General features: G+C 37.0%; 1 protein-coding gene across 6 annotated transcripts in view; it reads left to right on the top strand.

Moving 5' to 3' along the window:
• The first annotated feature begins 4,741 nt into the window (after positions 1-4,741).
• dlgap1a (discs, large (Drosophila) homolog-associated protein 1a) overlaps positions 4,742-20,252 on the top strand; it is a 124,565-nt gene continuing 109,054 nt past the window's right edge. For 5 of the 6 annotated variants that reach the window (XM_055202060.2, XM_055202061.2, XM_055202059.2 and 2 more), the window contains exon 1: positions 4,742-4,903. The gene's annotated coding sequence lies outside the window, so the exon portion shown is untranslated. The remainder of the gene's footprint in view (positions 4,904-20,252) is intronic. The other variant, XM_055202058.2, reaches the window with a different exon arrangement.

Raw genomic sequence — 20,252 nt, 5'->3', positions numbered from 1 at the left:
ATTTATTGGGTACCGTCAACTGTGTGCTTACCATCATTTATCAAAATATTTTCTTCAACATTTATCACAATATTTCCAAAATATTTTTTCCAACTATGGAAGTCAATGGTCACTATCTGCTGTGTGTGTTTACCACCATTTCTTAAAATATCTTCTTTTGTGTTCATCAGAAAAAAGAAATTCATACAGGTTTAGAACAACATGAGGATGAGTAAATGATCACAGAATTTTCATTTTAAAGTGAACTATCCCTTTAATATAACTCTAAAGGTACAAAACAGAACCTTAGAGTATCAACCCAGTAATAAAAAATACAATTTTATAATTTATTTTCTGAAGGTGTATATAATATACCATAATATGTATTTATATACCAAGTGCCCTTTACAAAGACAATCGCGGCAAAAACGGATCTATATGCAATGTAGTCACCAATTTACGCTTGTAAAAGCGACGAAGCCGTCGCATTGACGCGTGCACGCGCGTATCCATGTCCGCGCGCGTCTTTGCGATCCGCGCACAACCGCATTCAAAAGGTGACGCCACGCGAGTGAAAACATGACGAGACTAAAGTAAGTTTCTAAATTATAATGCTAATCTTATTTTGACTCGATCATTATTGGCTTCTGTAGATGTACATCAGAAATGTTTTGTGCAAAGCAGGGAAAGGGAAGAAGAAAGGAGAGATGATGAGTTTAAGGGAGGTAAGACAAACTACATCCTCACCTGTCAGGTCTCAAGCACTAGAGGAAAAATCTCAGGAAAACCTCATGTCAAGTCTATGCATAGTTGCTGAGAAAATCAACAGATGTATGTGTTATACTGTTCTGTATTTTCAGGTATGAAATAAATATTAAGTTTACTAATATTTAACTCTGACACTAACTTGCATAACAGTTAGCAGTAACTATGACTGAGATTATTTAGTATAGCAGTCATAAAATGACTGGTTTCTTAAAATATTCTTGAAAAAAAAATATTCTTGTAAAAACTTGTAAAAAAAAGTTATTAATCATTGCTATCATTGTATAATGTAGAAAATATGTCTCTGCTGTCATTATTTCCAAACATGTTATGCCATTTATGCCTCCAAACATGTTAATAATGTTAGGTGTGAAGAAGATTGTACACTTGTATATATGTATCTGTTGCACTGTAGAATAGTGGGTTAAGCAAAGGACATTGTATAGAAGTGTTGCATACTTCTTGCACACAGCAATAATTTTATTAGACTAATTGGCAATTATTTTGTGACTAATTTAGTCAACAAAACTCTGTGTTAAGCATTTCCTAACTTAATGATGATTTAGAGTTTCATGTGTTTCTAAGAGTAAGCTGTACCTTGTAGATGCATGAATGATTTATGAATAAGGTTTTTTAATAAATAATAACTAATAGTAGTAATAATAATAATAGTAAAAATTTTATTTGTAATGCAACTTTCTCATACTTTCGTTCTACATCATGTTACAGAGGGCAAAACAAAAATAATTACATATTAAAAGCCTAAAGTTGTGTTTGAATAGTTTCTTAAAACATTCAAGGGAGGGAGGTAATATTTTTAATAGAAGCAAGCAGGTAATAAAAATTTCACAACTATGGAGCAATGCAAGAAAAATTCCTTCCTCCAATGGTTTTGCGTTAAGAACGAGGTTGATAAAGATAAACGAAACAAGCAAAGCGGTGTGAAAGTTGTTACCAACAAATCTAGTGGAGTTAATAATTATTTTAATTAAAATCCATTTGTGATTGAACTGAGAGTGAATTAAGGAGTTGTAGTTGAAGTTTTTTAAAATAACTTTTATGGCATGAAGCGACATCTTGAGAAAGAAAGCTCATCAAGCCAAAGTGAATACCACAATATGAATCAGCAATGAATAGAAAGAATGGGAAGAAAATGAGCTCCTTTCATGTCACGGATGTAAATTTGGCACCCCATGATCAAATGCATGCTGAGTCTAACTAAGAACAAGAATGGCAGTGACAGAAGGAGCTTATGAAACCTCTCATTTGGTCCTATTCACATCGATGATTGGATGCGAGTGACATGAGCCCTGTGAAAGGGCCAGATCATTTTGACCTTCTACAGACAGACTGCACAGCAGGACTCCCCCATTTCACAGATAGCATCGCAGGCCCTGATAGACTCCATTTAGCCGCATCTCTAATACTCTAAGAGGAAACAATGTGACTAATTGGATGGTTACTTAATGGTATTTTGCAGATATGTATGATATGTCCTGAGAATTTTTACTCTTTCGCAAGATATGGCAAGGCAAGCTTGATGCAAGTGCTTTGGATTGGTCCTAAAGACTTTTTGGATGGTACATATTTTGGTAACTAAAGACTTCTAGAAAGGTATAGTATACTATAAAAAATTTTAGGGATGTATTAGAGCCCATTGTGCCATTTGCGCCCAAACAGACTGTAGGGGAGAAGTATTTATCTTTTTTTCAGAAACCATGCCATCTTGTTAAACATTTTAAACTTGCAGCTTTTGGTATATCCATAGCTTCATGGTTATAAATCTGAAAACCCAAATTAATGGACTGGACCATTATAATCACCAGTTTTTATGGTACACTCTAAAAAATGCTGGGCTATTTTCACCTTTGGGTCAAAAAAGATAAACCCTGCAGCCGCTGGGTTATATTTAACCTAAGAATTAGTTAAAACAACCCAGGATAAACTACAACCCAGCAATTTTAGAGTGTAATGTAATGACAAAATCAAACTGTATAATCAGAGCTGGAAATGAAGGGGGGGGGCAATAAAATATACTGTTTCCCAGGTAGGGTCACTCCAGTGATTCTTAGTCATTTCCACCACTGATTATAAGTATTGTTTCCTTACGGTACTGCTTAGTTTTATTAATGTAAACATATCCACAAAAAAAAAAAAACACTGGCCAAATGTTATTATTATATCAGTTGGTTGTCTATGTTAAAGGAACACGCCCACATTTTGGGGATTTAGCTTATTCATCGTATCCCCCAGAGTTAGATAAGTCCATACATACCTTTCTCATCTCTGTGCGTGCTGTAACTGTCTGACGCAGCCCCCGCTAGCTTAGCTTAGCACAAAGACTGAAAGTGAATTGCTCCCGCTAGCATACTGCTCCCGATAAGTGACAAAATAATGCGAACATTTTCCTATTTATGTGTTGTGATTTGTATAGTCACAGCGTGTACAAATAACAAGGTGATATGAGACACAGCTATCTTTTGACCGTATAAATACTGGGAACTATATTCTCAGAAGATGAAGCACTGCTACTTGGGTGGAGTGATTCACCTTCTGAGAATATAGTTCCCAGTATGTATACTGTAATAGATGGCTGTGTCTCATATGATCTTGTTATTTGTACACGGTGTGACTATACAAATCACAACACATAAATAGGAAAATGTTTGTGTTATTTTGTCACTTATTGGGAGCTGTGTTATAGCTGGAGCCATTCACTTCCGGTCTTTGTGCTAAGCTAAGCTAGCGGTGGGTGCGTCAGACAGAGTAACAGCACGCATGGAGATGAAGAGGGTATGTATGGACTTATCTAACTTTGGGGGATACTGTGAATAAGCTACATTCCCAAAATGTGGGCGTGTTCCTTTAAACCCATAGGTGTGGTTTCCCAGACAGGGATTAGACTAGTCCTAGACTAAAATAAATGTAAGAGCTGTCCAAACTGAAAATAACTTGCATTGACATATCTTAAAATACATCAGTGCACTTTGTTTTGCCTCAAAATGCACACAAGTAATGTTTTTAGTAAGGCATGTTTTTTATAACTAGTTATATTTCATAATTAAACTAAAAGGTCTAGTCCTGGCTTAAGCTAATAGTAATCCCTGTCCGGGAAACCACCCCTTAGTTTGTTACATTTAATTTCATGTGCATTTCATTTGCATTTCATTTGTTTTAGGATTTGGGATTTATTATTATTATTATTTTATTGAAATCTGATCTGTATGTAACATAATTCAGGACATTAATCTTTTAAAATAACCTAAAAGATAAAAATCTATGTGTTAAGGACATCCGTTTGCTTTTAGGAATCAAAGTTAGCGCATTTCCTACGTAAAATCATGATGGTCTGTGATGGAGCGTTTCCAGCTGGGAGAAACTAAACCCTGGCATGGAGTCTGACAGAATGACAACCAGAATAACCCAATCCTGTTGGTGGGTGATGGAGTTGTGCACTTTTTATGTTGTTTAGGCTACTTTAGATCACAAAAACATTTCAAAACAAATTATAAATTTTCCATTGACAGGACTAGTGTATATTTTGAAACCTACACAAAGGACAGCTAATGGTTTTGTTAGTTAAGCTTATTGTGTATCTAGTATTAGCCTGGTACATTTTCCACGTAGGTATAACAACTGGGATTAGCTTCCATTCAAATCAAGCAAACACAATTGCATATACGAACGAGAAAGAAATGTTTAAATATGACAAAATGTGATACTTCTATGTTACCAAATAATGAGAAACTGGCATAATTTAGATAGCACACCATTTACATTTACTATTCATTTAGCAAAGGTTTTTATCCAAAGCAACAACACCCACGGGAGCATTTAGCATTTTGTGAGACAATCTTAAGCAGTCTAAAGGTACAATGATATGTTTACAAAAATCAGTAGCCTATCAATAAATTAGCACTCAAAAAATCGACTCAATGCAGTGCAATTGCTTAGATCCAGATCGTGTTTTCTCTGTGTTCCTGCATTACTGAACATACACGTCGCTTGGCTGCGGTAAGAGAGCTCGCTGTCAGACGGACTTCAGTACCATATCAGACCACATCCCTTCAGTGCACCTCTTTCTGTAATCCAGCATCGTTTAAGGATTTACTTCACAACGCTGTGTTCATGAATTGTGACCGATACAGAGCTGATTAAGGTAAGGGTGCTGTTAAGAAAAGTACCGTATAATTGCTTTTGTGTGGCAAACGACAGTGCTTTACTCGCATACACGCCTTATGTGCCGCTATCTGTTTATTCCTCGCGACACCGAAATAATGTTTCACAGAAGCGTTTGTTTCAACATTTTCTTGTCAAAAAGCTGTGCACTTAATTTATACATCATTTCATTTGGTGTACATGAAGGGTGTATGTAAAACAAAGACCACAGGTAGCAATATGCATCAATGTTACCGTACTGTACAGCCTATACTAATCTATGAGGATATACCTGTATTTTAGTATTTACTACAGTACATTTTTTACACTTTGCTAACGTATACTACAATGATAAACTACTAAATACTGTAGTATACTTTATATTTACTATGGTCATATTTAAACACTACCTTATCTAGGAGTTTACTAGTAATGGTAAAGTATATACTACTACAGTTCATTATTTTATATGGAATGAATGTGCAACAAATCAGCTGTTTTAAAGATCATTCGCTTCTCTGACATATTACAGGACATATATTTGTGCAAATGCAGAAGATTTTTACTGTAAATGAAGTGTGATGAAAATGTGAACAGGTGTTGAAATTATTCTTACCTGTTCTTTCTTTATTTGTATATTTATGTTGAATATTTTCGACCAAATATTTGTGCAGCACTTTGGTTCAACAACGTCTATACAGTAGGTAAACATTGACTTGATTCCTCTTAGAACTGTAGTTGAAAGATATAGACATTCAGATACTGAGGTGTTGTGCTAACTATAGACAATACAAATGGCAAAATGTTTCATTTGATTCACAAATGATTATTTAATTGTCTTTGATCATGGTTATAATAAACATGCTGGGATTCTTCTGTTGATCAAGTGTTTAAGATGGCTGAATATAGGATCAGTCTTAATGACTTTAAATCAAAAGGCAATGTAAACCCAGTCTATAAAAATAGATCTCTGTACTCTAAAGTTAGAATCAGAAATCAAATTTTTTCACAAAAGAAATGTTTTAATATGCTTTTGAATACTTTTAAATCTGGTAGATGTATGTGTGAAAGAAAGCTGAATTTGGAATGTCCGACTCCAAATTTGAATTACAAAGATGATTTCCTTTGAAATACATTTAATAAAGGTTTTTGATATAATCTGAGAACAAAAAGCTATATCTTGAATAACAGACGGAAAGAGAGACTGCGGAGGTGGGTGCATATGAGATTTATTAGATTTGAGTCAGTCCACTGTGTCAAGTGGCCTAAACGAATATGATTTTATTTTTTAAGCTTGAAATAGTTAGCTTTTATATAAAGCCTCCAGATACAGATCTGTTTGAAAGCAATGTTCTATTAATATATTTTCAGTCAAACTTTGCAGTTAAAAAACCCTGATTACTACAACTAAGACTTTCACTTGGTAGTGAAAGTCAGTTTGTATCACTTTAGGGAAGGAGGAGTCTGTTGAGCTGTATCACTGACCGGACTAGCATCGTTGAGAATGCCTTCATGATGGCTACGATTGGTAATAGGAATGAAACAATCTTATTAGAAACTGTTTCTCAATTATAGGCCAATAATCACATAATACGCTCAGAGGACCCCTTGAATTATAGTCCATGACTTGGCTTAATGTGTAAGGCTATATTCCCTTTATTATCCATTAAGTGGTCACTCTGAAATCCATTCGACACCGTTTAGTCAGACGTGGATTGATGTGAAAGATGAGGGGGGACAATGAGGACACGGCCATCATGTGAGGAGGCGATTGTCTTCACTCTTGATTTGATCGACTCATTCGAGCAGACACTTTCTGTGATCACAGCTATTTCAGATGATCTCCGTTTCCTAAACTTGATATGCGCTGCTTTTCTGAATGCCCTGTGATCTCGGATTGGTATAAATTCTTAATGTTGTAATCTCGTAATGCTCTGGCCAGTTTACTTTGGGTGGAAATATTAACTTGAGTTGAAATGATTATTTTATGGTAGTGTTTCTTACTTCCTTTCGTGTATTTTAATTTATCCATTGCATGCAGTTAACTTTTATTGAAAGCTACATTTTAGATTAATAATTTATCCTGACAGCCTGAGTAGATTTGTGATAGGATTTCTCCAAATTTGCTCTTTAGGACAGTTTGTGATTTTCTCCTAACAGTCTTGTCTTTAGTCTTAAATAACGCTAATAGCACTGGATGTTGTGTGTAAGTATAGGGTTTAGAATTAGCTGCAAGACTGTGGGAGTTTGCATCTTAATGAGGATAGTTGTCTGATTTTCTGTGGTTTGCGACCCTCTGCACTCTGAAACAGGTGGTATTTATGCTGCGGAGGTGGCAGGATGATTCACTGAAAATTTTTTGTTCCTTGTATAGCACTGCTGTTGCGTCACGGATGTGAATCACCAAAACTCAGTGTCTTTGTGTCATATCTACAGGTGTATAGAGATGTATGTCTGTACTCCTATACCATTGGAGTGACATGAACGTTCTGAAAAGGTGTTGAATAAACTGTCAGGTCTTGAAAGTTAAAATCCCATTCGTTTTCTCTAGAAAGATATAAAAATAATTTCAAGACCAACTTTGAGCTCCAGGTTAATAAATTATAAAAAAAAAAATTCATTTATGATTCACTCATGATTCTTCATCATATTTGTACCGTGGTAAAACAGCATCAGATGGCTGTGCTTCATTGATATGTTGATATTTCTCTGCATTTTAAACAGTATATTTTTATTGTGGTAGTTATGCAACAATGTCAGGTGTTTGTGACAATAAGTAATAATGCATTTAAAAACAGTAGTTATTTTTATGAACTGCGTTGCATTTAAAATAGCACCTTACAAACTGCATGTTTTGAAAACTTTGCATATTGACATCACAGGTTTGCTGGTTCGTGACCAGCAAGATTTTAGGGTTGATTCTGAACTAGGGTCAAGGCATGGAGCCAAGACTTTTTGTTTGGTAAAGTGCAGCACTGTTCAAGATTGAGTTCCAGCACCCGAGCCAGCCCCAGCGGAAAAGGGATATGTGTGTGTGTGTGTGTATAGCAGCTCTCGTGACACTGACTTGAAATCAAATTTTATACACCCTGACACAATGCACTTTGTGCTATTCCCCATACTGTATAATGTAGCGACTAGTAAATGTATTAACATTAACAAGTGTTTGGCAGAGGTTATGCGTCTTTTACAATGTATGAGGTGGGATGCTTAAGCATCTAGAGAGCATTTAATTGGGGAGGGAATTTAATGTGAAGTTGAAGTGTAGAATGACGTCATAAAAATTCTAGATTTTTTGGTGTTTTTGATCACTTACATCTTCTGAAAACAAATTTTGTCAGCCTTTTAGACCATATCACTTTATATACTGTATACCATAATGGATACTCCAGCCAAATATCATAATTACTCCATGATTTGCTCACCTCATACTCAGTCATAACATTTCAAATATGGATATTTTTCTTACAAAATCAAATTGATTAACCTCAGAAGTCCTTAATTAACCCACTGGAGCCGTGTGGATTACTTCTGTGAAGGATAGATAGATTTTTTGGGCTTCAAAATCAGAAGTTTTTCCCTGGTCCCTGTTTTCTACCGAAGGAGATGAAAAAAGATGGTCATATGTATCTCGGGTGGCTTGAGGGTGAGTAATTCATGGGGTAATTTTGACATTTGGCTGGAGTATTGCTTTACACCTAACATATACTTGAAAATAAATTATTTTAATTTTATGGGGACTTTAATGGGATTGTAGTTCATTCTTTAATTAAAAACATTAGGTCTTATTGTTTTTTAGTGATTTATTAATAGCCTACTATCAATTGAATTTACATTAAAGTTTATGTCTGCATTGCTGTTTAGCTTGGTTTGGGTTATGTCTTAGAACTGTTTAGAAAAAAATTATAAGGAAAGTACCAGTACATTTGCGTTTGTCAGCCATAATATTGGGCTTTGTGTCAACATGTTGCACAATACTTCATATAATCCTTGTTTGATTGCAGGCTTGTTGTCCTTTTCCCGATGCAGTCCACTTGGGCCAAATTGATTCCTGCCCCGCGTCCGCAAATTATACTTTTATATTATTCCACCAGTTCACCTGCCCGTGTGCAGCAGGACTCCCGTGTGCTCAGAGTCAGGGGTGCGTTTCCCGAACAACAACATAACTCGTTGCTGAGCCAACATAGTACAATGCATAGTTGGAGAAGCGATCTATCTTGTCACAGCTGTTTTCTAAAAACATAGTAACTTTGTCACACATCCGTCGTTTGAACCATGTTGGTTCAACAACATAGTTGATGATGTCACTTGGGACGTGGGGTACTAATTAATCTGTACAGATCAATTTAATGTCAGATTATTGCTGTAACATACATTGCATTTAAAGACTACTTTTGTTATCGTGTTTAGTTTTCTGTTGTTTCATTTCAAGATATTTCATTTATTCGCAAGTTTCCTTCTATGTCACTCATCCCAGGGATTCCACAGGGTCTCAAAGCTCATAGCTCTGCACACATGCACGGTTTTCAAAATCAGCACTTTAATTTGGTTTACAATCTAAAAGACATTAAGGGTGTTTTCACACCTAGTTCGTTTGAGCCCTCCAAACGCTCTCAGATCAGTTCAGGGTCACAAACCAAGTGATCTCAGACCCCCCTAAAAGGACCCAAAAGCGAACCGAACTCAGACCACTTCTGGAGGTGGTCTGAGTACGGTTCGCTTTTGGGTTCTTTTGTGGTTCGATTTCTTTTTGATATGTGAAATCAATGAGGTCCCGGTCCGTTTCCCGTGTGGTTTTGACATTGTATCAAAATAAACTGCTGCACAGAAAGCTGGGGTCTAAGTTCTTATGAAGTTGTGATGTAAACAAGAAAGGGCCTGAGATCACTTCAGTTCTGAAGAGGACCAAAAAAAGAACTGGGTCCTCTTTTGAGTCCACTATATTGTGAACACCAAAAGGATTGAGGTCACATTCGGCTAGTCCCTTTTCTGGTTCACTTTAAGTGAACTGGGTTTGGTTCTTTTAAAATGAACTATATGTGAAAACACCCTAAATGAACTTTGTATATATTTAGAATGACAGATATAGAATGCACTGTATGATTCTTGAATATTTTGTACAAAAGTATGATCAATCTAAGTGTACACGTCATACTAACTAAACTATGCTTCTAACTGATATTTGGACATCTGATATAATGTTCGTAAACCTGAAGGAGTTTGAGAGCACTTTATTTGGAGATCTGATTAAATGAAACAAGATCATGTCGAAATCTGCAAAAATCAGTATCGGCAGGTCACACCTACAGAAAAAACGGAAATCGGAATCGGCCAAGAAAATTGCAATCAGTGATTCACTTCTTGATATATTTTATAAGCTCACCTGTCAGAAATGCAAACCTTTTGCGAGGAAAACCTATTTTTTGGTTTAATTATTTGTGAATAAAATCTCCTATATTTTATAAATTATGCATTGTATATTTAACTTTTTAAAAAGTATTAAACTGCACCTGTCAAAATGTTTCACAGTACCCAGATGAGGCTGTGTTATTAGTTTGAGGCGGTTGTTCAGGCTGGGAATAACAAACCTTTGAATGTCCAATCAGAATCGGACACTCCAGAGAGCCGTGTAATAAATAGAAAAACCCCACTGTGTTATATCAAAACACTTGTTGAAATTGATGCTGTTGACGAAATAAAGAGCACTTGGCAAATGGCCCAGATCATCATCATCTGTGTGAAGCTTCACCAACTCTTCTGCAAGTTCTAACAGTCAATCACATTCAAGCCCTTCTCATTTTATCAGGCCTGTATTGTTAAAACCAACCAACACACACACCTGCTAAAGGTCTGCCCTCTAGAGCACTACACATTTTCTCTGCCTCATAATTTAGTAGCATGTTATGTAGGGCACTAGTCCCAATGCAGCAGACAAAACAATGTCCGGGGCTATGGCCGGGGTGTTTCGAAACCTTTGAAATGGATGAGAAATAAATAGGAAAAGGCGCTAGCTTGTTTTACTCTGCGTGATATTTTTGCAGCTGTCATTTACACTCGCCTCAGGCTAAAAATTGCCTAGTCCCAGCGAGATGCCTTCAAAGGAGTGCTAAAACGAAAAAGTATTAATGTTGTGTTTCAAAAACCATCAGACTCTAATGTAACCTTGTGTTTTTATGGATCATCGTTCAGAGAGAGCTGTGTGTATGCGATGTGACTGTGATTTTATTTGGAATTTTTGCAACTTAGATCAGACTGACTTGTGCAGCCTTTCATGCGACTGGTACCCATTCCAGGTACAGTAGCCTCCGCCACTGTGTGCTAGACTGTTCTGCCAGGATGACGGTAGGAAAAGACAAATTTGCAAGGGCAGATTGGCTTGAAACCTATAACTGTGGTGGTTTAGGAGACTGCCAAATTAATGCAAAGAATTTACTCTATGGACTAGAGTTACGTGTTACTCTTAAGGTCAAGTTACACTGCTAAAATTTAGCATCATCTTCTGTTGAGTTTTCCCTGTCAGCTGCGCAAATGACACAGTTCATAAATAAACTTGTTTTTTATGTAGGAGAAACAAATATTATCTTTTAACACCTTACCTTAAATCCATAAAAAATAAAAATGTATTCACATAAACCAGGACAAGCCTTAAAGAGCACATATTTTATTTCTAAAAACAGCGTTATTTTGTGTATTTGGTGTCCGCATGGTTTATGGTTAGAAAAACACATTTTTATTCCACATACCATATATTTTTGTAGTTACAGATTTCACTCTCTTTCCGAAAAGCACGGATTTGAAAAGCTCTGTGTCCCTGATTGGCCAGCTAATCTGTACGTCGTTGTGATTGGCCTGAGTATACCTCTGACATCAGCCGGAAATGGGACGCTCCTTACCATGTTTGAAAGATTCGCTCACAATGCAATGCTGACAGGAGTTAATTTACAGGCTGTGAGTCCAAGCGGAAGGAATTATAATAATGTCGGTCTTGTCTACATCACCAATCCCAGGATTAAACTGTTGCCTGCAATCCGTGTTTTTGTTGTTGAAAAGAGATTTACTTTGAGACGATGTCTGTACTAATACACACTTACACACCAAAGGAAATTTTAAAACATGAATCTGACAATAGATGCCCTTTAAGGTATTTTTATACCAAGAGTGACTATAAAGATAACTATACAGTAACAATAACTGTATTAGATGATCCCAAGACAGTTAAGATCTTGCGGAGAGATCTTTAATATCTTGAGCAGTGTTGGCATGGCCAGGCAAGACTTTTTTGCCAAAATCAGAAAAACAGGAAGTGTCTCATATTTTCTGCATGCATTGAGTGACTTGAGCTGTTTAGTCATGGTGTCTGATCACATTGATGTAGCTACTGTAACTTTAAAACAGACTATATTTACCCAAGGTGCTTCGAATGTAGTATAGAGACATGTCCAATTTGAAATTGTGAAAAGATTAAATTGTGATAACTCTTTTCCCGCCAGCATTTTCAAAAAGTTCAAAAAGTTGCAAGCCAGCACCAGCATTTTTTGACTTTTACTAAAGTTGAATGTTTTCCAGAAAATGTTCTTCTTTAAATATATAACCAAACAATATTTTAAATGAAAGAACAGACCCTCTGCTTTCAAATAAAAAAAATATTTCTTTTGTTAGGTTTGGTTTCTTCAAATTTTGAGCAAAAAGCTAAAATAATTGCATTTTTGTAAAGGACTTTTGTTAGAGATCAGATTCAGAATAAAGATCAAAACAAAGAGAGTATTTACTGCTTTTGGATCTGCTTTTGGATTGCCGTAAAAACTTGTCTTTGATGGGAAAGATTTTTCGCTTAATTGACAAGATAGCTTGTCAATGGCAGGGAAAGAGTTAAACGAAGTTGCCATGGCAACACATCAAATTTTTATATTTTATGTCTTTCTGAGACTAAATTTAATCTTACAAGTATGCATATGATGACATTAAATGAAAATGTGTGTTTGTATGTGAAATCAGTGCATCTCCAATATTGTTCTCATTAAACCAACTTTCAAAATTACAGTCAATATCAACAACACCCAACATGATGTCAGCCATGAGTCTTGTGGGTTACTTCTGTTAAGGATGGATCTGTTGTTTGTGCTTGCATTAAATAAACATTATATGGACATACACCTGTGCTGATTGCCTTTAAAATCATCTGATCAAATCAGATGCTAGGAACTTACAGGTAAAAAAATCTGATCAGAACTATGACCCGGCAGTGCTCATTGTTAAGGGACACAGCATTGTGTTGCCTAGAAACAGCCTATTATACAGGGTTTCACTGACACACTTCCTGAAGAGGCTATATTTATTCATTGCTAATCAGTTCTCTGGCTTTTTAATTATTTCTTTACAGGCACAGACTCATTATTTTGTCTCAATCGATAATGAAGTTGCTAGCACAGGACTAGACTTGACACTTTCATGAGCTCTCATAAGGACAACTATAGCATGACAAGATAAAAATACTCTGTAATTCTAAAATCAATGAGCTTTTTAAGTTAGTATGGTTTTATACAAATGTTAATATGTAATGAAAGTCATGTTGAAAAGGGAGTTGTGACTTAAAAGTATAAAATACAATACTAGAGCTGTCAGGAACGGTAAGACAGAACCCAGTGCAATAATGAGATGGGGCGGGGTCTAGACACGAGAGCACATGGCACACACACACACACACACAAAAAAGAATGGCCATGTGCTTCCACACACAACTCATGGGACTGCCACAGTCCTGTCATAAACAAGAAAAAACAGCTACATCGAAGATAGGATCTTTAAACAGTTCCTGCAGTCTAGAAAATGCTGGGTTTGTTTTTAACCCATGCTGGCTAAATATTGGACAGAACACACCACTGTGTTAAAGATCGCCCAGTGCTTGGTTGTTTCAACCGAACTACTGTGTTATTTCAACCCATGGTTGGGTATCACTTAACCCAGCATTAAGTCATTTATACCCAGCATGAGAGTGTAAAAAATCTACTTTGGTTTTGTTTATAGTTGCCTGCATATGCAGCCATTATCCGAGGACGTGTAAAGATATATATTTTGGAATATGGAGCAATTTCTGAAAAAAATTAAATGTAAGTCTTCCTATTTAATTTTCTGATTCTTGCTTTTTCTTTCTATATCTCATCCCAGCCTATGGTAATGGTCACTCAACAGGTTATTTTATTAAAAGAATAATTATTTTATGTGTTGATAATGAAACTAATTTGGATGCTTCACACAGTCATTGCTTTAGATAATATGTTTTTGCTGTTTAAAGCAGTTTTTCAGAAGACCCATATTTATACTGAAGTGTGCGTGCGTGCGTGCGTTCGTCCGTGCGTGCGTGTCTAAATTATTTCATTTCACTGGAGTGATAGTTACTGATAGTTTTGCTTTTTACACCTTGTTTTAAAGTTGTGAAATCAAGTGCAGAGCGTACAATCTGCAATTTTGTTATTTTTGTAACCCAATTCAGTGTTTTGATGCATTTTTCCATCCTTTTGATTGCCAGGATATAAACCTGTCCTGCTGTTTTAAATGAGCGGTGCATCCCTAGTTAATGTCTTGTGTGCGGTAATTTTTTGTAAATATTTTTTTGGTTTTGTTTGTTATCAATTAAGTAAACATTAGATGTTGTAGTAAAAAAGGTGTTTTAGTAAAATATTAATGTCTGACTCATCCTGTACATTGAGAAAACACATGTATGGGCCATTTTTTAACCAGGTATTGTATAATTTGTATCTCAGAACTACCTACTTGATGACAAGCAGTCATGTTTAAAAGCAATCAGTCCACCCAGATGGCACGGCTATCGTTCACGAAGGCACTATGACGAGCAGAGTCGCTTGATTCTTGATTCTGCTAGACTTCTTTGCAGCCTTTGATACAGTTAACCATCAGAACCTGTTAACCAGCCTAACATTGCTAGTGATCACAGGTACTCCTCTCCTATGGTTTAAATCCTACCTCAACAATAGATCCTTCAGGGTGTCATGGATGAGTGCCTTGTCGACAGCTCATCAGTTGGTCACTGGGGTCCCTCATGGATCAGTGCTTGGACCACTTATTTTTTCACTCCATTTACACAACATCCTTAGGACCTATCATTCATGCACATAGCTTCTTCTACCACTGTTATGCTGATGACACCCAGATCTACTTCTCATTTCACACCGATGACCCCACTGTAGCCACATACATTACAGCCTGTCTAGAAGACATCTCAGCTTGGATGAAGAAGCACCAGCTGTTTGTATTTTTCCAGCACAACCCAAGATTCAGCATGACTTCTCTATTCAACTTGGCCATTCCACCAATTAGATCACCCCGAACCGACAGAAACCTTGATGACCTGCTGTCCTTCACTGGCCACATTGCAAAGACAATGAGCTCAATCAGATTTGTGCTATACAATATCACAAAGAACAGTGCAAAACTTCTGATCCAGGCCCTTATAATCTCCTTGCTGGTCCTCCTGCACGGGCAATCAAGCCACTCCAATTGGTTCAGAACTCAGCAGCTCGGCTCATATACTAGGTGCCCAAAAGAGCTCCTGTGACGACGCTCTTCATCTCTTTTTACTGGCTACCGATTAAAGCCTGTATCAAGTCACTACTGCTTACTTACCGAACTATCACTGGCACTGCACCAGCATACTTTAACTCCTTCCTACACACTTCTACACCCCATCCTAAACCTTGCGTTCAGCAAATGAGCATTGCCTTCTGATACGATCCCAAAAGGAGTATACTACTCTTTGAAATGCAGTCATGCCAACCACATTTCTCTCAGCATTCAAAAAGCTGCATATACAATAGTACTGTATAGTGAATTGTAGTAACTAGTTGATGCAAAAGCAAAGCCTTACAGAAACAGAAATGGTTCAAATCTGCCTTGTATTCTGCCTCGCGAGTTATCACGCTTCTTATTCTTTTGTTTTCAATGCCATTGTTTTTTTACTTAAGTATCAATAGACATTCGTAAGTACCGCATTTAATGAAGTGTGAATGAAAACAAGGCTATAAGAGATTGTCCTATTCAAATGACTGTTGTATAAAGCTTTACCTTTCAAAAGCAGTTTGCTAAAGCAGTAAAAGGTAATTTTTATGTTTACTCGACTGAATGATCGACAAAGAGATCAGCTGTTGAATGGGTTGTATGTCTGTCCCTTAAAGCTGCTTTCATTATCATTAAATTAAACCCTGTTGAGTCTTTGACCATTCATGTTTCAAAAAGAAAGCAGGATGAAGCTCAACCACAACATAATGTTTTTTTATCAATGTTAGAGATTTAAGTCAAGATGAAATAGCAGCTCAAGCAGTTCTGTGAAGCAGTCAGAAGTATGGACGCCATTGAGGCTTTGATGGGGTCAAGGGGATACAATGGCAATGGCAGTAATGCTATTCATTATTAGCCCGGAGACTTCTGAAGCTGTTTGTAAACGTGTAAGATTACTGTTGCCCTGAGAAGAACTAGGGGACATGTTTATTTACAAAGCTGCTCTGTTGAGAGATGTAGCAGGCAGGTGGCCTGAGGGAACGGAAAACCAGAGGCGAGAAAAGATAAATTATAGACCGTTACAAAATATCCTGCTGAGATTATTTCACATACTGTAGCTTCTTTACTTTTCTCTCTCTCTCTCTCTGTCTTTGCTGTGCTTTATGCCAACATGACGAATGGTGGTAATTTCATTGCCACGGACACAAAAAGAAATAAACTCTTCAGCTCATTTGCAGAAAATCTTTGACAAGTTTAGGAGCTTTGATGCTTTTTGCACCGATTAGTTGAATGACAGCAGATACATACGGCTTAATTTCAGATGGCCAAATCGCGATGAAGCGGTAGACTATTTTCAGAATTTCAGGTGTGCAATAATGTTGAATTTACATTTTCTGGTGCACCTACGGCCTTGTTCGCACATATATAAAAGGCGATGAGGGAGAAGTTACAAGCAGTGCTGCAGTTTTTTCATAATGACTGCAGAAAGGTTGGCTGTTTTAATGAGTCACAAGTCCCCTTTATACTCCACAAATACAAACGCTTGCTTTAATTAGACATAGACGGGTCTATGCTGTTTAGCTGTTTGTACATTGGCTTATCTCAAACCTAGCTTCCCTGTAAGACTGCTAAAACAAGCAAGAAATCCTTTGATTAATAAGTGTTTCTGATTCAGTGTCAGAAATTAAGTGTTAGATTTGACTGCTGCGTAAAGATGATTGAAAGTGCTAAAGAATGCATTGTAATAATATGTTAAATTGTTCTCTGATATCTGCATAGAAGGTATGCGGCTTTATTACATTATAGTGCAAAAATGATCCAGATATGGTTTTACCAGGCCATTTACAACCCTAGGATTTGCCTTTAGTATTATTACCTTATTTGAAAGCGTCATGAATAATAATGTTGAGCTCTGCTCTGATTGGCTCTGATGCTGTGTTACTCAGAGCAGCTCTTTTGAATACCTGTGTGTGTGTGTCTGTGCGTAAACAGACCTTGGGCCCTATCTTGCACCCAGCGCAATTGACTTTGTCAGTGACACATGTATCATTCGTATTTTGCACCGGCGCACAGCGGGTATTTCCCTCCACAGACGCACGTCGGCAAACTAGGGAATTAACTTGCGCTCCCTGGGCGGTTCAGCACAAATAAGGAGGCGTGTTCCAGCGCAAACCATCCCTGATGCTATTTTGCAGTTTGAAAAAACAATTGCGCCACTGACCAAAAAAAAACTAGTCTAAAGTCAGTGGCGTGTTGCGCATTGTTCATTATGCTATTTTAAGGGCGCATGCTTGACGATAATGTATAGCGTGCACAACGCGCACACACTTTGCTTATCTAATTTACACAGATGCAAGAGTTATTTTTGCAAATCATAAATTGTTACAATAAAAAATATTAACACATGAGATAAGGGAAATCATGGTGAGCATTGTGGTGATAGTTTTTATTTATTGTGTGGTTGTGTTAAAAAATTCTCATGCAAATAACGATTAAAATATTTTCATAAGTTTGTTGTGTGGCTTTATTACGTTTATTTTATGTAAATAATAATTAAAATATTTTAATAATAAACCGTAATGTATATGAACTTGATTTGTAAGTGTACTTTGGGGTTGGACCTTGCTTGCGTTTCTTGGGTCCGATTTCAAAGCCCCCAAACCCTTTCAGCGATGAGGGTGGACGCAGCGATGTCCTCTGCTGGCATCAGGTCCTGTATATAGGCAGATCCACCTCCCCGATTTATGCTGGCAAGCTTGGGATTCCCCCGTCATCATTGTAGCGCTTGGCGCAACGATGGGGATGCCAGCTGATGAGACAATTGTGGCTATTTCCTCTCACGCCTGTTTAACCTACGCTGATTTGGGCGGGTTTCTCCTATCCCCATACAAAACAACTTCTCTGTCTTTGACTGCTCTTACAAGAACGCCGGTCTCCTCGGCTGTGAACCGCTCCTGGCGTGCGCCTGGTAAATCCGTCATTATAATAGCAAACCGCCATGGAACTTGCGCCCTTGCGTTTAAAGGGAATGTTGGATAGCGTTCTGATTGGTTTATTTGACGTTACACTGAAACCACACCTATGAATAATGAACCTACTTCAGACCAACCCTTTATTGATTTGCGCCTGGCGCAAGAGTTATTTCTTCCACCGGGAAAATAGCAACAGAGCTCAAGATCCGCCCACAAAGTCACTTGCGCTTTGCGCTTCGCACTTGCGTTTCAGATCGTTAAAATAGGGCACCTTATGTTTGAGCCTGTATCAGATAAAGATACGAAATTTGAGGAATAATCAATTGTTTGGAGATTGTTAATGGACGTTTCTGAGGGGTATGTTTGTTTTTTTCTTCTGTATGGACCTGCAAAATGTAACTGTAACTGTCGAATCACAACACACTAAACAAACTACACAAACAGAACTCGTTACGTATTTCTGAAGGAGGGACTTCATAGAACAAGGAAGACGTCAGCCCGTTTTTAGGACAGTAAAAGCAGCGTAAGGGATAAGTAAATTGTGTGAAAAATACTGTTTTTTCACACACCAAACATGAACATGTTATATTGCACACCTTAAACAAAATCACATCTTCAAAAACACATCAAAAAGTGACTTTTAACTAGCATATAGCGCTAACTCAGCAGTCACAACTTTGTTTTTAGCATTGTAACAACATTGTACTTAATTTAATGTGTCAAAATAAAGGTTGGGGGCTTACATCTTACAGCTTACAACTGTAACCTCACAGTCAGTTTTATGTTGAGACTTTTTTCCAGCTGTCTTTTGCATGCACAAGGTTAACATAAGAAGTAGGAAACAATTGTGTTTGAGGCTCACGTATTATTCATCTATGCCTAGGTAAATACAGTTTTACATTCTACGGCACCTTAAATGCATTTAGGCTTGTGCTTTTAGCCAAAGCGACTTGCAGTGCATTTAGTCAATTTATTTTTCATCAGCATGGGGTCGAACCCATGATCTTTGCGTTCATATTAGTGAATCTAAAACCCTGGAAGATAATAAAGCACAGGAGATCTACTCAGGAACTACAGTTTAAAGTACACCGAAGAACAATCAGTGTACTTGAAGAAGTAATCGATGCAGCCATGAGACTGTGTGGTTATCTGAGAAAAGACAATCAATTAACCTTTATGAATCACTGGATAGTGAACCGATGTGGGTATTTGTTGTTATTTTATTATCAGTTTGCTCTCTTCTGTGGTTTATTCATTATTTTCTTGCGGCATGTGCCAATGAGAGCATTTACCATGTATTCAGAGACTAAAAACGTTTCTAAGCCATTACATAGTCAAAAGTCATTGTATATAGCCAAAAAGTGAATGTTTGCTGGCTTGCGGCCAGCTAAACCTGTCACTTCACCCGGTAGTACGGTTCAAGCACAGGAGAGGTGGAGAGTATGATCATGACATCAAGTAATTGACAGCACAATTGAATTTCAACAAACCACCATAATTGTGATTAGTGTTTGCATGTCATCAGCTCATTTGCATTTAAGAGGACACACCCAAAAGGTACATATTTTTGCTTGGACCTACAAAGTAGCAATTGTACCATGCTACAAATAAATTATCTGAATTTTGAGCTAAAAATACACATACGCACTCTGGGGACACCAAAGACTTATTTAACAACTTTAAAAAAATCTCATAATATAACCCCTTTAAGCGAACATGATTTAAGTACTTCATATAGTATCTATCATAATTGATCCATATTGTGTATATGTGACATAGATAGGGATGCTAATTTTAGATAGATACTAGTTAATTTTATTTAATTTTTAATCTTAGGTTAGCTGTCCAATCTATTCTCTATTAGCC

The sequence above is a fragment of the Misgurnus anguillicaudatus genome, chromosome 2, assembly GCF_027580225.2.
Source record: "Misgurnus anguillicaudatus chromosome 2, ASM2758022v2, whole genome shotgun sequence".
In the NCBI taxonomy this organism is placed as follows: Eukaryota; Metazoa; Chordata; class Actinopteri; order Cypriniformes; family Cobitidae; genus Misgurnus; species Misgurnus anguillicaudatus.
The sequence above is the reverse complement of the archived record's forward strand: the minus strand, read 5'-3'. Positions and strand labels throughout refer to the sequence as shown.